The sequence below is a fragment of the Vulpes lagopus genome, chromosome 3 (assembly GCF_018345385.1).
Source record: "Vulpes lagopus strain Blue_001 chromosome 3, ASM1834538v1, whole genome shotgun sequence".
In the NCBI taxonomy this organism is placed as follows: Eukaryota; Metazoa; Chordata; class Mammalia; order Carnivora; family Canidae; genus Vulpes; species Vulpes lagopus.
Window position 1 is genome coordinate 39,588,099 of NC_054826.1, and position 16,189 is coordinate 39,604,287.

The following is a 16,189-nucleotide window of genomic DNA, read 5'->3' on the forward strand; positions in this document are numbered from 1 at the left end:
AGGCAACATACCTCAACATAGTAAAGGCTATTTATGAAAAACTCACAGTGAACATCATACTCAACAGCAAAAATCTTAGAACTTTACCCCTAAGGTCTGGAATCAGACAAGGATGTCTACTCTCACCACTTTTGTTCAACATAATAAATCCTAGCCAAAGCAATTAGACAACAGAAAGAAATAAAAGTCATCCAAATTGGCGACAAAGAAATAAAACTTTCAGCATTTGCAGATGACATGATGCTCTGTATAGAAAACCCTAAAGACTTCAGTAAAGAACAACTAGAACTGATAAAGGACTCACTAAAGTTACAAGATACAAAATCAATGTGCAGAAATCTGTTGCATTTCCTTCCACTAATAATAAAGCATCAGAAAGAGAAATTAAGGAAATAATCCCATTTCCAATTCACTAAAAAGATACCTAGGAATAAATCTAACCAAAGTGGAGAAAAACCTGTACTCTGAAAACTATAAAACATTGATGAAAGAAATTAAAGATGACATAAATAAATGGGAAGACATTCCATGCTCATGGATTAGAACAAATACTGTTAAAATGTCTATACTGCCCAATGGAATCTACACATTTAATGCAATCCCTATCAAAATACCAGCAGCATTTTTCACAGAACTAGAACAAAAAATCCTCAAATTTATACAGAACCACAAAAGATCTTGAATTGCCAAAGCAATTTTTAAAAAGAGCAATGCTGTAGATATCACAATTCTAGACTTCAAGTTATACTACAAAGCTGTAGTAATCAAAGCCATATTGACACAAAAATAGACACACAGAACAATGGAACAGAATAGAAAATCCAGAAATAAGCCCACAACTATTTGGTCAATTAATTTTCAAAGCAGAAAAGAGTACCCAATGGGAAAAACACAGTCTCTTTAACAAATGGTGTTGGGAAAACTGGTCAACTAATGCAAAAGAATTAAACTGGACCACTTCCATATACCATACACAAAAGTAAATTTAAACTGGATGCAAGACCTAAATTTGAGACAGGAAACCATCAAATTCTTGGAAGAGAATGCAGGCAATCATGTCTTTGACATCAGCCATAGCGACATTTTTCTAGATATGTCTCCTAGGGCAAAAGAAATAAAAGCAAAAATAAACCATTGGGATTACAACAAAATAAAATCTGTACAAGAAAAGGAAGTAATCAACAAAACTAAAAGACAATCTCCTAAATGGGAGAAGATATTTGCAACTGACATATCAGATAAAGGATTCATATCCAAAATATATAAAGAACTTATACAAATCAACACCCCAAAGCCAAATAATCCAATTAAAAATGGGCAGAAGACATGAACAGATATTTCTCCAAAGAAGACATCCAGATGGCCAACAGATGCAAAAAGATGCTCAACATCACTTATCATTAGGAAAATGCAAATCAAAACTACCAAGAGATATCACTTCACACCTGTCAAAATAGCTAACATCAAAAACAAAGGAAACAAGTGTTGACAATGATGTGGAAAAAAAGGAACCCTCTTGCATTACTGGGGAGAATGCAAACTAATGCAACCACTGTGGAAAACATATGGAAGTTCCTCAAAAAAGTTAAAAATAGAACTACCCTAGCATCTAGTAATCACACTACTGGGGTATTTACCCACAAAATATACTTATTTCTCCTTCATTTCATTCTAGTGCTTTTCTTAACAAGAGAGTTTTTCATGAAGACTCTTAATTAAATCAATGGCAAAACAGTAGAATACATACATAATTTCCATTTAATGAAAGGCCAAAATCAACCACTAGAGTAAGTCTTTACAAATGATGGATATGGAAACATAACTTGGAAATTTGCCTATTATTCTTACTTTGTTTCTATTGTGTGGCATTAAAATAGAACTAGCAATAGTCTATAATTGTTGTACTGTTATTTTTTTCAGTTAACTTTTTAATACATTTTCAGTTTCCTTTGTCAATTTCTTTGTAATTTATTTTTAGGAGAATATTATCTGGAAGCCAAAAGATCTTGCATGGGTCCATGCCACTTTGTATTAAGAAACAGGACTTTTTAGCCATGTGTTAATATCTTCTGACTTCCCATTTTCCTTCTCAATAACTTTTCAAAAAAAATTATTGTCCCATTTTATAAATAAAACATGCAAGATGTTCTGATTATCTCACAGAGATGAGATAGACCCCCCCACACACACCCCATCCAGAATTTGCTATGGATATTGAAGCTGATAATTTTAAACATGTACCGTGATGGCCTGAAAAGGTTTATTACACATAATGAGTCTTTCTGGAGGAGAACAGGAATAGATTCCCAACTGGTCCAAAAATGAGAGTAGGGAAAGAATGACTTAATGGTGGCCAGTGGGTGAGGCTGGGGGATGTGGGTTAAGATGCATAGGCCAAGTATTGTATGATTCTAACTCTCTCTGGCCCCAAATGAGGGAGCCTATCCTTTACCATCACATTTCCCAGATGTGGTGCCAAAAGAGAAGTGGCTTAAAAGCTCTCAGCAGTCATGCATCAAAAATGGAGTTAGACTCTTTCTTACACACAAAAAAATTACCTATGTTTGGCAGAGCACAATGTATATAATGAATGCCATGATATTATGCTAAGTGTGTGAGTGGGTATTAATTTTAAGGTTGAAAGGTCTAAAAATAATAACTTAAATGCCAGAGAAAGATAGTGTTTGCACATAAGATATGTCAGGCTACAGATATTCAGGATCACCTTCCTATCTCTTCATGAGACCTATTTCCAGAGCACCCATATGCCAAATGAATGTGAAGACTATTCAGTAGGACATAATTCTAAGTTAAGAAGCTAATTTTTAATAGCTTTTGTTTCACTTTGCCATGACTCAGACAACTGGCTAGGTCTTAATGGAACATCAGATTCCATGGGTGCATTTTTATATGGTAGAGTATGTATTGTTATGCTGTTATCATTATTGTTGCCAACCCACATATAGAACCCTGACTTCATTTATAGTCATATTTTCTTACACAGAAGGGATTGTGGCCATCAGCCCAACTCTCAAACACACTTCTTAGGTACACAAAGATGAACAAAAATCATTATTTATGGATCGTTATAACAGTAATCTTACAGAACTCAGTTGTGAAGAGAAACTCACACATTTATTTCATGTAGCCTCCTCATTTGACAAATTGGAGAAATAGGATAGAATCTTATTCAAACCAGTAAGTTACAGAAAACAGAAAAGCAGGAGAAATATTGCAACTCCACTATCTATACAAACTTGGAGAAGGTCAGAGTCAGCTAAATCTAATGATGTTTTTTCTAGAGTTTGGGTAGACCCACTGAGAATGTTTCAGTAACATGAAAGTCAATTATCAATTTTTCACATATCAAAAGTTGTCTTACTTCATAGGATTGATATATGCTAGAATTTAAAAATATAATTTCCATGTTGTACTTGGTACATTGTCTGGAACTTAGAAAATATTCTTTTGCTTCTGCCAATACCTCCAATACTATGACTAAGTAATACTATTACTAAATCTAACATTATTAGGTACACTGTATTTTAAATTTAAAATAAAAATTACATTGGTACACTATTACTAACTAAACTATAGGTCTTACTAGAATTCCCTAAATTTGTTCACTAATGCCCTTTTCTGTAACTGCATTAGCCTGGAATTGATACAAATCACTTCTCAGAGCCAGAACTCATTATACAATTCTAACCAAATGCAAGGAGGACTAGAACATGAGGAAAGGACATGAATATTTTGTGAGAACAAATGACTTCTGCTTATCATTTTCTTTAGATAGTTATGTGACCAAATAAAATTCACCTCTCCAAGATTTCTAGGCACACCTTTGAGCCAGAGAACTTTGATTCTAACAACTTGTGTGAAGTGGGAGTTGCCACACCTAGGGAATTGTTTATTTTCCCTCTTCCTATCTATTGAGAGTCTCAACAGAGTTTGTGACTTTTTGAAAAAGCTGACGGTCAAAGTCCATTTATATCATTTTTCCCCCTCATCAGTTCTCTAGCTCACTATGAGGTACAAGTTTCTGCTCCCATATCTCTTTTTTTGTTTGTTTGTTTTTGCTCCCATATCTCTTAAAAATAGTATGGAGTCACCTAATTGCAGAAAATTCATAGATGGCCATTTCCCTGAAAAGATTTCTTTACAATGACTTTGAATGAGATGCTTGACTAATATGAGGCTCATTCTTCTCTTCTGCAAATAGAGATAATAATGCCTCAGGGGTTATGTAAGGGTTGTACGAAATAATGTATATACAGCAAATAGAATGCTTAAGCCATAATACATATTCAAGAAATGAGACATGCCAATAGTATTACAATGACAGTTTTTCATGCAGCACCAATTAAGCAGGTTATTCAGCTTACTTCTCTGACCTTTAATCTTTTTAAGGTTAGTGTGTTAAATGTGGTTAGATGATTCCGTTTTCATGCCATTATCAATATAACATTAAAGATTCGTTTAAGATGTTTTGCAAACTCCCACAAAACTAACTGGATGAAAGTCATCTTTTCATTTGGAAAAATAGAATTCAAGGAGAAAATCAAAACGTTCAGGATTCAATTCCCTATGAGTATTCTATTTTAATACTACTTTGCATTGGCTTCCCTTCCTTTCCTAACAACTAAATTGTGTTTGTTTCTATAATATGACTTCTCACACTATCTATAGAGAACTGAAAAACTGTTATATTTTTAATATAGGCTTTTTTGCTCCTCAGAAATTGGGCTTAAAAGAAGGTGAGAATCTATCTATCAGAGTTACCAAAAGAGTGGTGATAAATCATCTATCTGAGCATGTACAATGGACAAAGATATCTGAAGCTGTCAAACTGAATGTGAGTATGATTAGAATAAAGTTGCTCTATGCCAGGCCTTGCTTAAATAAAAGTGACAAGTTCTGACAGAATTTCTGCCTAGTGCGGATGACTGACTGAGCAAGTAGCATTGAGATGGTTTCTGAAATAGTCTTTTTGTCAAGAAAACATTAAAAAGTCAAAGTTTCTCTGGTCAATACTGTCTGAAGATAACACTGAAGATAACAAAAAGCATACTTTTCCAAAAGCCGCACTTTTTGCAGACTCAATGGTGTGGTCCATCTGTCATCTTTTACTTCCAGCAGGACCTGGCTTTTGATTGGCTGTAGGTAAAATGACACTGTGGTTTTCACAAGTACAAAGGAAAGCCAGGCTCAAAGGACAACTGCACTCTGGTCTTCAGTGTCTGGTCATTCTCTCCACTAATCCATTTTCCAAGAGAACAGTTTGCCTTTCCATGACAGTTAGGTATCTTCTTACAGAAGAGGAAATTGTACTGCCGTTATAGTAGCTCTTGATCCCAAATTTTTTGAGAACCCTATAACTTAAATAAGCCCTTTTTTGTTTCTTCGAATCATTTTACTCCACATAAAGTACAATAAGACTTTCAACAATTATTAGATCCATGCTACATGTTAGACACTATGATAGACATGGAAAATACTTAAGATGCATTCTCTCCTCCTAACAGCTTCATAGTCCCTCTGTTTACTGAGTAATTGGAGATTATTTAAGCCAAAATTTAAAATGTGAAATGTTATGTCAATACAAGGATTCATAAGAATAACTTATCTACATATATGCTTACATATATGTAACACAGACACACACACTAAGAATGAAGAAGACACAGAGATACTGGTTGGAAATCACCTTATAATTATTATCATTTTGATGTGATTATATATAAAAGTTGATTTTTTACTAATTGTGTTTTTCAGGAGGAATATACATTGCTTTTGTAATAAAATAAGCAAGTAAACATAATTTCACCTGTATTCAAAAAAAAGTGATTCTTTCACAATTCCTGTTATCATCTGATGTTCATATTCCCTAGTTAATAGAAATAGTACCTCTTTTCTCTCTTAAGACTATTTCCTAAAATGCAAGGGTAAAGGAAATGGAGGGAGGATGTAACAGAGATTTTATTTCAAAATAGTTTTGAAATTTCTAGGAATTCAGTGAGACGGTGAGGGCAATTGAGACCTGATGGCTGATGCTGAATGAATGATAGAAGCTGTCTTGTTCAGTCTAATCCTTAAAGTCTACAAGCGTGCCACCATATATAGTAGGTGCTCAGAAAAATCTTTGCTGGGGCAATGTAACTATGAACTCCAGGCCAACGTTTTGATTTCGACACTAGTCAGCAGAATGTTTTTTGAAGTCTTAGTTATCAAGAAAATAGTAAGATAAGCCACAGACTGGGAGAAAATGCTTGCAAAAGATAAATCTGATAAGGGACTATATCCAAAATATACAAAGAATTCTTAAAACTCAATAATAAGAAAACAACTCAATTAAAAAATGGGTGAAAGGCCTTAACAGATACCTTACCAATGATTTACAGATGGCAAATAAGCATATGAAAAATGCTTTACATCATATGCCATCAGGGAAATGAGAATTAACAACGAGATACTACTACATGCCTGTTAGAATGTCTAAAATCCAGAACACTGACAACACCAAACGCTGTCCAAAAAGTAGAGCAATAGGAACTTTCATTCCATATTTATAGGGATGCAAGATAGTACAGTTACTTTGGAAGAGAGTATGGAGGTTTCTTACAAAATTAAACATATGTTATCGTATGATTAGTTATCATGCTCCTTCGTATTTATCCCAAACAGATGAAAACTTATGTCCATACTAAACCTTCATATAGACGTTTATAGCAGCCTTATCTATAATTGCCAAAACTTGTAAGAAATGAAGATGCTCTTCAGTAGATGAATGGATAAATAGATAAATAAACTGTAGTACGACCAGACAATGAAATATTATTCAGTGCTGAAAAAAATGAGCTATCAAGTAAAAAATAAATAAATAAGACGTTGAAGGGATTTAAGTGCAAATTATTAAGTGAAAGAAGCCAATCTGAAAAGGCTACATACTGAATGATTGCAATAATGTGGCATTCTGGAAAGACAAAACCACGGAGACCATAAAATGATCAATAGTTACAAGGGGTGAAGGGATAGGGAGAGAGGGGTGAATAAGCAGATCACAGAGGACTTTTAGGGCAGTGAAAATATGTGGTACAATTATATAATGACAGATGCATGCCTATATATATATATATATATATATATATATATATATAGAGAGAGAGAGAGAGAGAGAGAGAGAGAGAGGATTAATACCTATTTTACCTCTCTCACAGGTCTTTCATGAAGCTGAGATGAAATCATATATGCAAAGTTCTCTATAAACTGTGTAGTGTTATACAGCTGAAAAATAGGAATGGTAATAGTATGATTCCTATCTAGACAGTTTTTTAGCTCCCAGAAAATACTGTGCTATCTGGGACAATCAATCCATGTATCAATGATATCATTGATATCATTCCTGATCAATCCATATATAATGTTTGTAAGATCTCATTAAAATAGGAGTTTTTACTGTGAATGTTTTCACATCTTGAGATAGAAATATATATGTAATACATGCATACATATATATGTAAATATATGTAAATATATATCATACATATATATATTTAAAGTATATATATAGAATAGAATAAAGAATGCATTTAAAAATATATATATTTTGGGATCCCTGGGTGGCGCAGCGGTTTGGCGCCTGCCTTTGGCCCAGGGCGCGATCCTGGAGACCCGGGATCGAATCCCACGTCAGGCTCCCGGTGCATGGAGCCTGCTTCTCCCTCTGCCTGTGTCTCTGCCTCTCTCTCTATCTCTCTGTGACTATCATAAATAAATAAAAATTAAAAAAAATTAAAAAAAAAATATATATATATTTTAACATTCTAACATCTAACTACATTTAAAATATATATATTTATTATATATTTATATAAATATGTAATATATTAATTAATATATATTAATATATATATTAAATGCATTCTTTTCTTCTGTGATAAGTCTACTTTTCTTTCTGGCTTTGAGATTAGGAGCTGGGATCCCTGGGTGGCGCAGCGGTTTGGCACCTGCCTTTGGCCCAGGGCGTGATCCTGGAGACCCGGGATCGAATCCCACATCGGGCTCCCGGTGCATGGAGCCTGCTTCTCCCTCTGCCTGTGTCTCTGCCTCTCTCTCTCTCTCTCTGTGACTATCATAAATAAAAATTAAAAAAAAAAAGAATTTTTTTAAAAAAGAGATTAGGAGCTAAAGTGATATCTCTCTGGTTTTTGTTTCTTCCTGGGCACATCAGTTTCCAGTGGATCCACAGACGATCACAGAGATATTTCATAAAGAAAATAGAGATGGACACTCGATCTTACCCAATTCAAAGGATATATATGTGTATGTCATACATATATATTAATCTTTCTATTATACATATCCATTATATAATGAGAGAGATAGACAGGCAGGCTTCACCAGAAACTAGGCTTCTGGAGGCCACACACCTGACTCTCAACGTTAATACAAAGCTCCTATCTGAAATAAGAAGAAAAAACTGTGAAGAACCATTAGACCTGGTGAGTCACAGCACTGTGGAACATTTTTAGCTTTAAAACCAGCATTTCTTCCTGGAATTTCTCCTCTATTTGCTGGGAAACTAGTCCTTCTTGACTACAGTTAAAAATATTTCAAAATAAAAAGTAGTTATAAACATCTTGACCAAATCAGTCTATGAAGTTATCCGTGATTCTTAAACTGGCACAAGCATCAGAATTAATGAAAGCTTCCTTGAAACTGTATGTTGTGGAGAGGTACCCCTGTACCAGGCTGTTTGAATCAATAGCTAATTTGCATTTCTAACAAGTTCCCAGGCTATGCTGATGTTTCTGGTTGAGGGGATTTGACCTTAAAAACCCTTAGCCTATTCTCTCAATTTCTAGTCTCAGGCTCCTTGAATCCTCTTCTGGCCTAGGCTTCTGACACTACCTTGCCATTGAGCTTCAGTGTGTTGCACTCTGGTACCTTTAGTTTTGGCCCTACCTTGGGTGACCTTTTATTATATTATCTAAACTGGACAGTCTTGAGAGTGAAGGAGACAAGAATAATAAATATACTTAGGTTATTTGGGTAAATAGGAACACATATCTATACCCTAACATCACTGCTTTAATTCATTTCTTTCCAGACTTACACATATACAAAGATAAATAATAAATAAACACACAAACAAACAAACATTATTTATTCATTTATAAAAGTGAATCGTGCTTTTTTTCCTGAGAAAGTTATGAACTCTCTAGGCTCTAATTATGTCATCTGTATAGTTGGGATAATAGCACCAACCTCTTGGTGTACTGTGAAAACTTAAGAAAATGCACATTAGGTGTCAAGCCAGTTCCTTGTGCAATGTGGTGGATTCCCTGAGGAGCATTTTCAAGATAAAAGAATGAATTTATTCCCTGAATTGCTGGCTGAAAACAGCTGGCAGTGCTTCCAGACCTTAGGAGATTACCTCAGTTGAAGCAGACTGCTCATCCAAGGTCATGCCTCCCGTAGGAAAGTCTGCATCAGTGATAGCTCAACATGGAATCTATAGGCCCAATCCCTTCTGGCAATTTAGGGCCAAATCCCAAAGGCCACCCCAGTGCTAGGGAGGCTCCTAAGTTGGCTGAGGCATTCAGCTTTTTTCTCCACCCCAAACTGCCTTCTGTCCTTCAATAAATACTGATTCCAATTGATATTTGGACTGTTAACCTCCATCTCAGAGTTGCTTTCTAGAACTCAAACTGTGGCATACACAATAAACATTCAGTAAATATGAGTTATTAGTATTACTACTAGCAGTGGTACAACTACTACTTTCTCCAATTAATTGTCCATGCCAGTGGCTCCCTTAGGCATTGTTTTATATATATATATATATATATATATATATATATATATATATACACACACACACACACATATATATATACACATATACATATATATGTATACATATATTTTTTTAAGATTTTATTTATTTATTCATGAGACACAGAGAGAGAGAGAGAGACAGAGAGAGAGGCAGAGACATAGCAGAGGGAGAAGCAGGCTCCATGCAGGGAACCTGATGTGGGACTCCATCCCGGGACTCCAGGATCACACCCTGAGCCCAAGGCAGACGCTTAACCACTGAATCACAGGTGTCCTGGCATCGTTAAGATATTATACTACCATTTCATCTATGACAACTACTGAAATTACCACTATAAATTCTGTAACTAAAAAACTATTATTTGTAGAGTTTATATACTAACCTTATAGTTTATAAGTAGTGATAAATGCTTCATATTAAAGTATAATTAAAGCTTGCCCTTACAAAAAGGCTGTGCCCACATAATAACACCACAAGACTGATATAGTGGTAAACAGTTGGGTAGTTCTTTAACCTGTATTTAATTAATATGTGGTATAACTCCTAGACGTGAGTACTATTACTTTTCACATTCTGCATTTTAGAAGGTCATGTATATTCGGTGTAGACTGCAGTGTGTGTATGTGTGCAGGTGTGTGTGCACACATGTACACACACAGATGAACACAATGTCATATGTTGTGCAACTTTCAGTGCCTCCGTTTGTGACAGCAAAAAGTGTCTACAGATATTTCAAAATGTTCCATGGGGACAGGGTTAAATTTGCTCTACATCAGGACCACTGATTGAGGTGATTAAGGGGCAAATGAACGTTGGCAATGATGCAAACACCACTGATAATCCAAATGATTTCTCTCTATCCCAAGCAGTGGACTAAGGCCAGAATTCTGGTGATCCAGCCCCCATTTAATCATTAACAGCTATGCATTGAATTAATGCTCAGTGTATTTATTGGCAGCATGCTAGATCCACAAAACATGGTTCCTATTTTCAAGGAGCATCCAATCAAATGGGAAAGATGGACACTGCAGTTATAATCAGACAAGTAGATATATAATTTCAAACTAATGAACCTTATGAAAGAAAATGAAGGTTGCCAAGAGAGGAGAGGAGAGAGGGGTCTGTCTTAGAGCTCTAGTCAAAGAAGGACTCCCTGCGATGGCAGTATTGTAACCAGTATCTGAAGGCCTAATATTTAGCCAGAGACTTCACTCTCCACCTGAGGGCGGGAGCAATAAAACCAAAATACATGTATTATTTATAGAAAATATTTTCTATAAATGCATACATATGCATTATTCTAAATTGCTCTGTCCCAAGGCATCCTAACCCTTCCTTCTCCAATTCTTTCTTTAGTCTGAGAAAGACTGAGTGAGTCTTTCTCAGTTCGTTTTATTTCATTTTCAGATTTCTTTTTAAAAGCATGCCCTGGCTGCTTTAGGATCATTAAAACATCATGCTTTCTTTCAGTGTTATTGAATATGTACTAATACTATTTTTTTCTTTTTTTCTTTTTTCTTTTCTTTTTTTTTTTTTTACCATTTAACTTGTTTTAATGTTTCTTCACAAATGGTGAAAAATACTAAAGTACAGACAAGGAATAATCATAATGTGGCCAACATTATAAATATGGAATTATAAATTTAAAACATTTTCTGGTTTAAAAAATAAATCTGGTAGTCAATGCAGCTCTGCGGGGTCTCCCCGGGGTCTCTGCGCTCCTGACGGTGCTCGCCTTTATCTATTTTTCCAGGTCCTCCACACCCGCCTCTTCTTCCTCCCATCTGTTCCATCAAAGGTCCAGAGGGCCCACCAGGACCACCTCGTCTTCCTCTGCCAAAGCCCCCTTGGTCCATGCCCCGGCCACCACGGAAGCCCCCTCTGTCTCCACCGCGGCCACCTCTGAACATCCCACCGGGACCACTGCGGTCCATGAGGCTACCTCTTCCTCCCCTCATGCCACCAGGGCCGCCTCTGCCACGGTCACCGCCCGGGGGTGGGAAGGGTGGTGGAAGGAAGCCTTCAGGCTTCGGGGCCTTACACTGGTTGCATTCTGTTCTCCAGGCGAAGTTCTGGTTTCCACACCCCGGATTGGGGCACTGCCAGTCCCCAGCTCAGTGCTGGAGTTTCCTCCTCCAGATGGGTTCCCTCGGGAACCCCGGGGTCCTCTTGGGGGAAAGCCACCTCTGTCTCCTCCACGGCCTCCCATGCGACCCATGGGGCCCCCAGGACCTCCTGGGCCCCCTGGACCTCCACAGAGTGGCGGTGGCATCCCTCTGCCCTCACGGGGAGGCATACCACCCCGCATGCTGTTCATTGGAGGTTTCTTCCAAGCAAGAGAAAACTTAAGTTTGCTTCCTTGAAAATCTTTCCCATCAAACCACTCCACAGCAGCCTTGGCAGTTGGTGGGTCTTCATAGGATACTGTAGCATCACCTTTGGGCTTTCCTGTTTCCTTGTCCAAGTAGATATGGATCATAGGTTGTCCAGTTCTCTTGTTCATCTTAACAACTCCACACTGCTTAAAGAAGTCAGCCAGATCATCTAGACTCACATTGTCATTTAAGCCTAGCACATAAATTGCACTATTGTCAGAGTCTTCATCTAGATCTACAGGTGGGCCTAGATCAAGATCTGGTCCTTCATCCATGGGTCCACCAGGCTTATTGAAGCCACCTCGCTTTCCAGCGCTGCCCATTCCATCGCATCCTCCTCCCCGCCCACCTCTGCTCATGCCTCCACGATCAAATCTCCCTCTTCCCCTTCCCCCGGTTATCAGGGCCACTCATGCTCCGGTTCTCTCCTGGTCCAGAAAATCCTCCAGACTCCTGCCCATAAACACCCATGCTATTGGGGTGGTCCTGTTGGAATGAACTCTGCTGCCTGTAGCTGCTGCTCTGTGGCTAGATCCAGTTTGGGGGGGATAACTAGTGGGCAGCTGCTGCCTATAGCTGCTTTGTTGACCATAGCTACTCTGCTGTCCATAGCTGCTCGGCTGCCCATAGGTGTTCTGCTGAGAGTAACTGCTCTGATCATAACTAGTCGACTGTGTAGAGGAGTAGCTGGTAGGAGGATAAGATGGTGGTGCTGTGACTGGCTGCATGGGGTAGCTCCCAGGTACCTGGGGATAACTGTAGTTACTCTGTCCATATCCTAGGCTGGGCTGGTTGTAACCCCCTGTGCTAGATTGAGGTTGACTAGTCTCAGCGGGTTTGTTACCATCCTGTGGTCTTGCAGGTGCAGTGGCTGCTGGCTGCTGCCCATAGGCTGGGTAAGCAGGCTGAGTGCCATATGCGGACTGAGCTGCATAGGAGGCCTGGGTGGTAGTGACCATAGCAGTGGTGGTATCATAAGCACCAGTGCCGTACCCCTGGACAGGCTGACTGCATGCCTGGGGGGCAGTTGGAGTAGTATAACCAGCGGGAGGCTGTCCATAAGAAGTTGCATAGGCGGTCTGCCCATAGGTCGCAGTGGTCTGAGCCTGGGTATAGCTGACATCAATGGGCTGTCCATAGGTTCCATAACTCTGCTGCCCATATGCCTGGGTGGTCTGTGCATATCCTTGAGTTGGTTGGGCGGTGTATGCACTGTAGCCCAGCTGGGTTGCAGCTTGGCTGTAGGTACTGTAATACGTGGACGTCATTTTCTCTCCTTCCCTCTCGTTCTCCTAATACTATTTCTAAAAGCAAGTCAAAGCAACAATACAGTATTGACTTTGCCTTTGAAAACCATACTCCTCCCCTTCCCTCTGAATAAAATTCTACCCAGGGCTTTTCTCTATAAAATGTCCTGTTTTTTCCTCCTTCTTACTACACATATAGCTATATAATGGAAAATAGGCATGGAATAGAGGAAGGTATCCTTCTATCCCTCTGTGGATGGGAGAAAAAAAAAATTTTTACTATTTTGTAACTAGGTCTAAAATTTACCACATTAGTACTTTAGTTTAGTACTAAGGGCCTTAATGAGGTACAAACTTGACAGATGGGGCGACAGATTAGAATGGTTAACATTCATTACCAAGAAAATTGCCATGAATTAAGTCAACTCACCAAGGGAGCAAAGAATATAGTACCCTGAGATAATAGGACAGAGGAGAGATTCACTTCAATGTGGGTGGTAGGAGTGTCAGAGACAAGTCCTGGCCATAAGGAAAGGCAGACAGGGTCAAGAAATTGCTCATCTGGGAGGGATATGGGAGAGAGTCATACGAATGCAGGAGGAAGGCACAGAGGGAAAGATACTGATATTGATCCCCCATTTGAGATGATCACATCTGAGAATAACTGGCCACATTTTTGTGTACCTATAAAGCTCCACTTAATCTTTGCTTTACATCTTTCTTGGACATACTGTTTTTATTTAATAATAGATGCTTATTGGGCAGTACCCTTTCTTGTTAGTGCTTTCATTGTGATCCATCCCAGGATAGGGGTGTCAAGACATAAATCTGCTGTTGCTTACTGACTCAGAACCTGCCAACACCTAGTAACGAACCAGTAATTATGACTCAAGTGAGATATATCAGCCGGCAGAATAAGGCAAATGTTGTGTCTAAAAACTGAGGGCACCATGGCCTTGGTGGCAACAATTTTCAACATACACTTCAATCTACATAATTGTCAGTCACTGACATTTATATCTCAAAGGCTCATTCGAGTGTGTGCAACTTGGTGGACAGATTCTAAGGCCTGTTGTTGCCCATATCCCCTCTCAAAGGTGGCTTTCTATTTAGTGTTCTTACATAACTGAGTATATCCCATACTTCATGTGAAGTATGAACTAATTCCAATAGAAATAGGCCTATTAGATGTACTGATGCTTCTTTTGGTTTGCTGCAATATTTAAGCCTAATTTCAATCTTGAACTGATTCAGGAATTTTCCTGTGAGCATTAGCCCATATGGTTCCAAGAAATTCATTTAAGTGACTAGTTCCTCTAACTTGTCGGGATTAATCTTCCAGACCTAGTTACTCCAATATTGATACATTTCAGCTAATGGCAGTCTAGACTTTGTCTTTAACCCTTCCAATAATGCTGCCAATATAATGGTACCAGGGCACTTCTGATAGGATCCTTGTCTTTTCTACATTTCTGCTTAATTTCTGAAGTAAATCATGGGGAGTAGATAGCCTTGAGGGAACACAGTAAAATTATGTCATATCACAAGCCATGAAAGGCAAATTGATTATGATCCTGTAGATGCACTGGGTGCTTAAGGAGGCATAAGGAATGCCCACCACCATGTACAATATCTTTAATCTGTACAAAGGACTTAGATTGTTCTATCTAGAACTGCAATAATAAGAGGGATCACTACCACAGTGATTTTACTCCAGTAATCCACAGAGAAGTAGCAAGTACTAGTTTTCACTGTTCACACAAGGCTAATATAAGTTGATAATGTTTCTTTAGGTGGCTCTTCCTCCTCTAATACCCTGGTCAATGTCATGATTTCCTGCCACTCATACCCCTTTGGCTCTAGTTATCCTCTACTACTTCACAGTAACCACATGACTAGGCAGGGGAACTTATGGGCTCCTAGTTATGTCTCAAAGGAATCCCTGCTCTTGTTATGTTATTTCCCCATTGAGAATACTTCCTACAATCAAGAACAGACTACATATCCTTAACATGTCTAAACGCCACAATATGGTCAGTATTATTAGTTACTTATTGTGTACTGCCACAGAAGGATCCACCCACAAAGTTAATCAGCTTACTGTCCAATCAGAGTTTTCTCAATTTTTTTTTTTTTTAAATCACACCCATAGATGCATCCCAGCACCACAGGACTAAAAGGATTTGGCAACCTTGGGTGCCATAAAATCCTCAACACATCTTAACCAGTGAAGAAGATCTCTAGTCCTTTTTTGTAAACCTCAGTTTCTATCCTAATCCTGTTTGCTTTTGAAAAGGGTAAAATCTAAATAGAGAGGTGGCTGATCTAAGATCTAAGATCTTAGATCTACTGATCTAAGTAGAGATCAAAAGTATCAGGTCAACACTGGTCTGAATAGCACATATGTCAGCAAAGGGGGTTTGAGATTGTCCCACTTGCCTTCTATTTGCCCACAGGGAATGGCAAATCTAGCTAGGGATTTTCTTTTTTGTTACTTCCCAGATCTTCAGATTGTATGTCCCTTGAAAGTGAGGGACAGTATCTATTAGGTGACTATCATTTTCTAGATGTTCATGATCTCTATTATTAGTCTCTGGTGGAGCTCCAGTGGTTCTAATGAGGCCACAGCTCCTCCTACAGGTTTCCATGGGTGCTTATCACAGAATGAAATCACATCCTGGGCAGGCCACTGTTTCATTTGTAAGTGAAAACTCATTCCAATATGT

The 16,189-nt window shown here is 38.1% G+C and overlaps 1 pseudogene; it reads right to left on the reverse strand.

Moving 5' to 3' along the window:
- Positions 1 to 8,492: 8,492 nt before the first annotated feature.
- Positions 8,493 to 13,484, reverse strand: LOC121486987 (annotated as a pseudogene).
- Between the last annotated feature and the right edge of the window lie 2,705 nt (positions 13,485 to 16,189).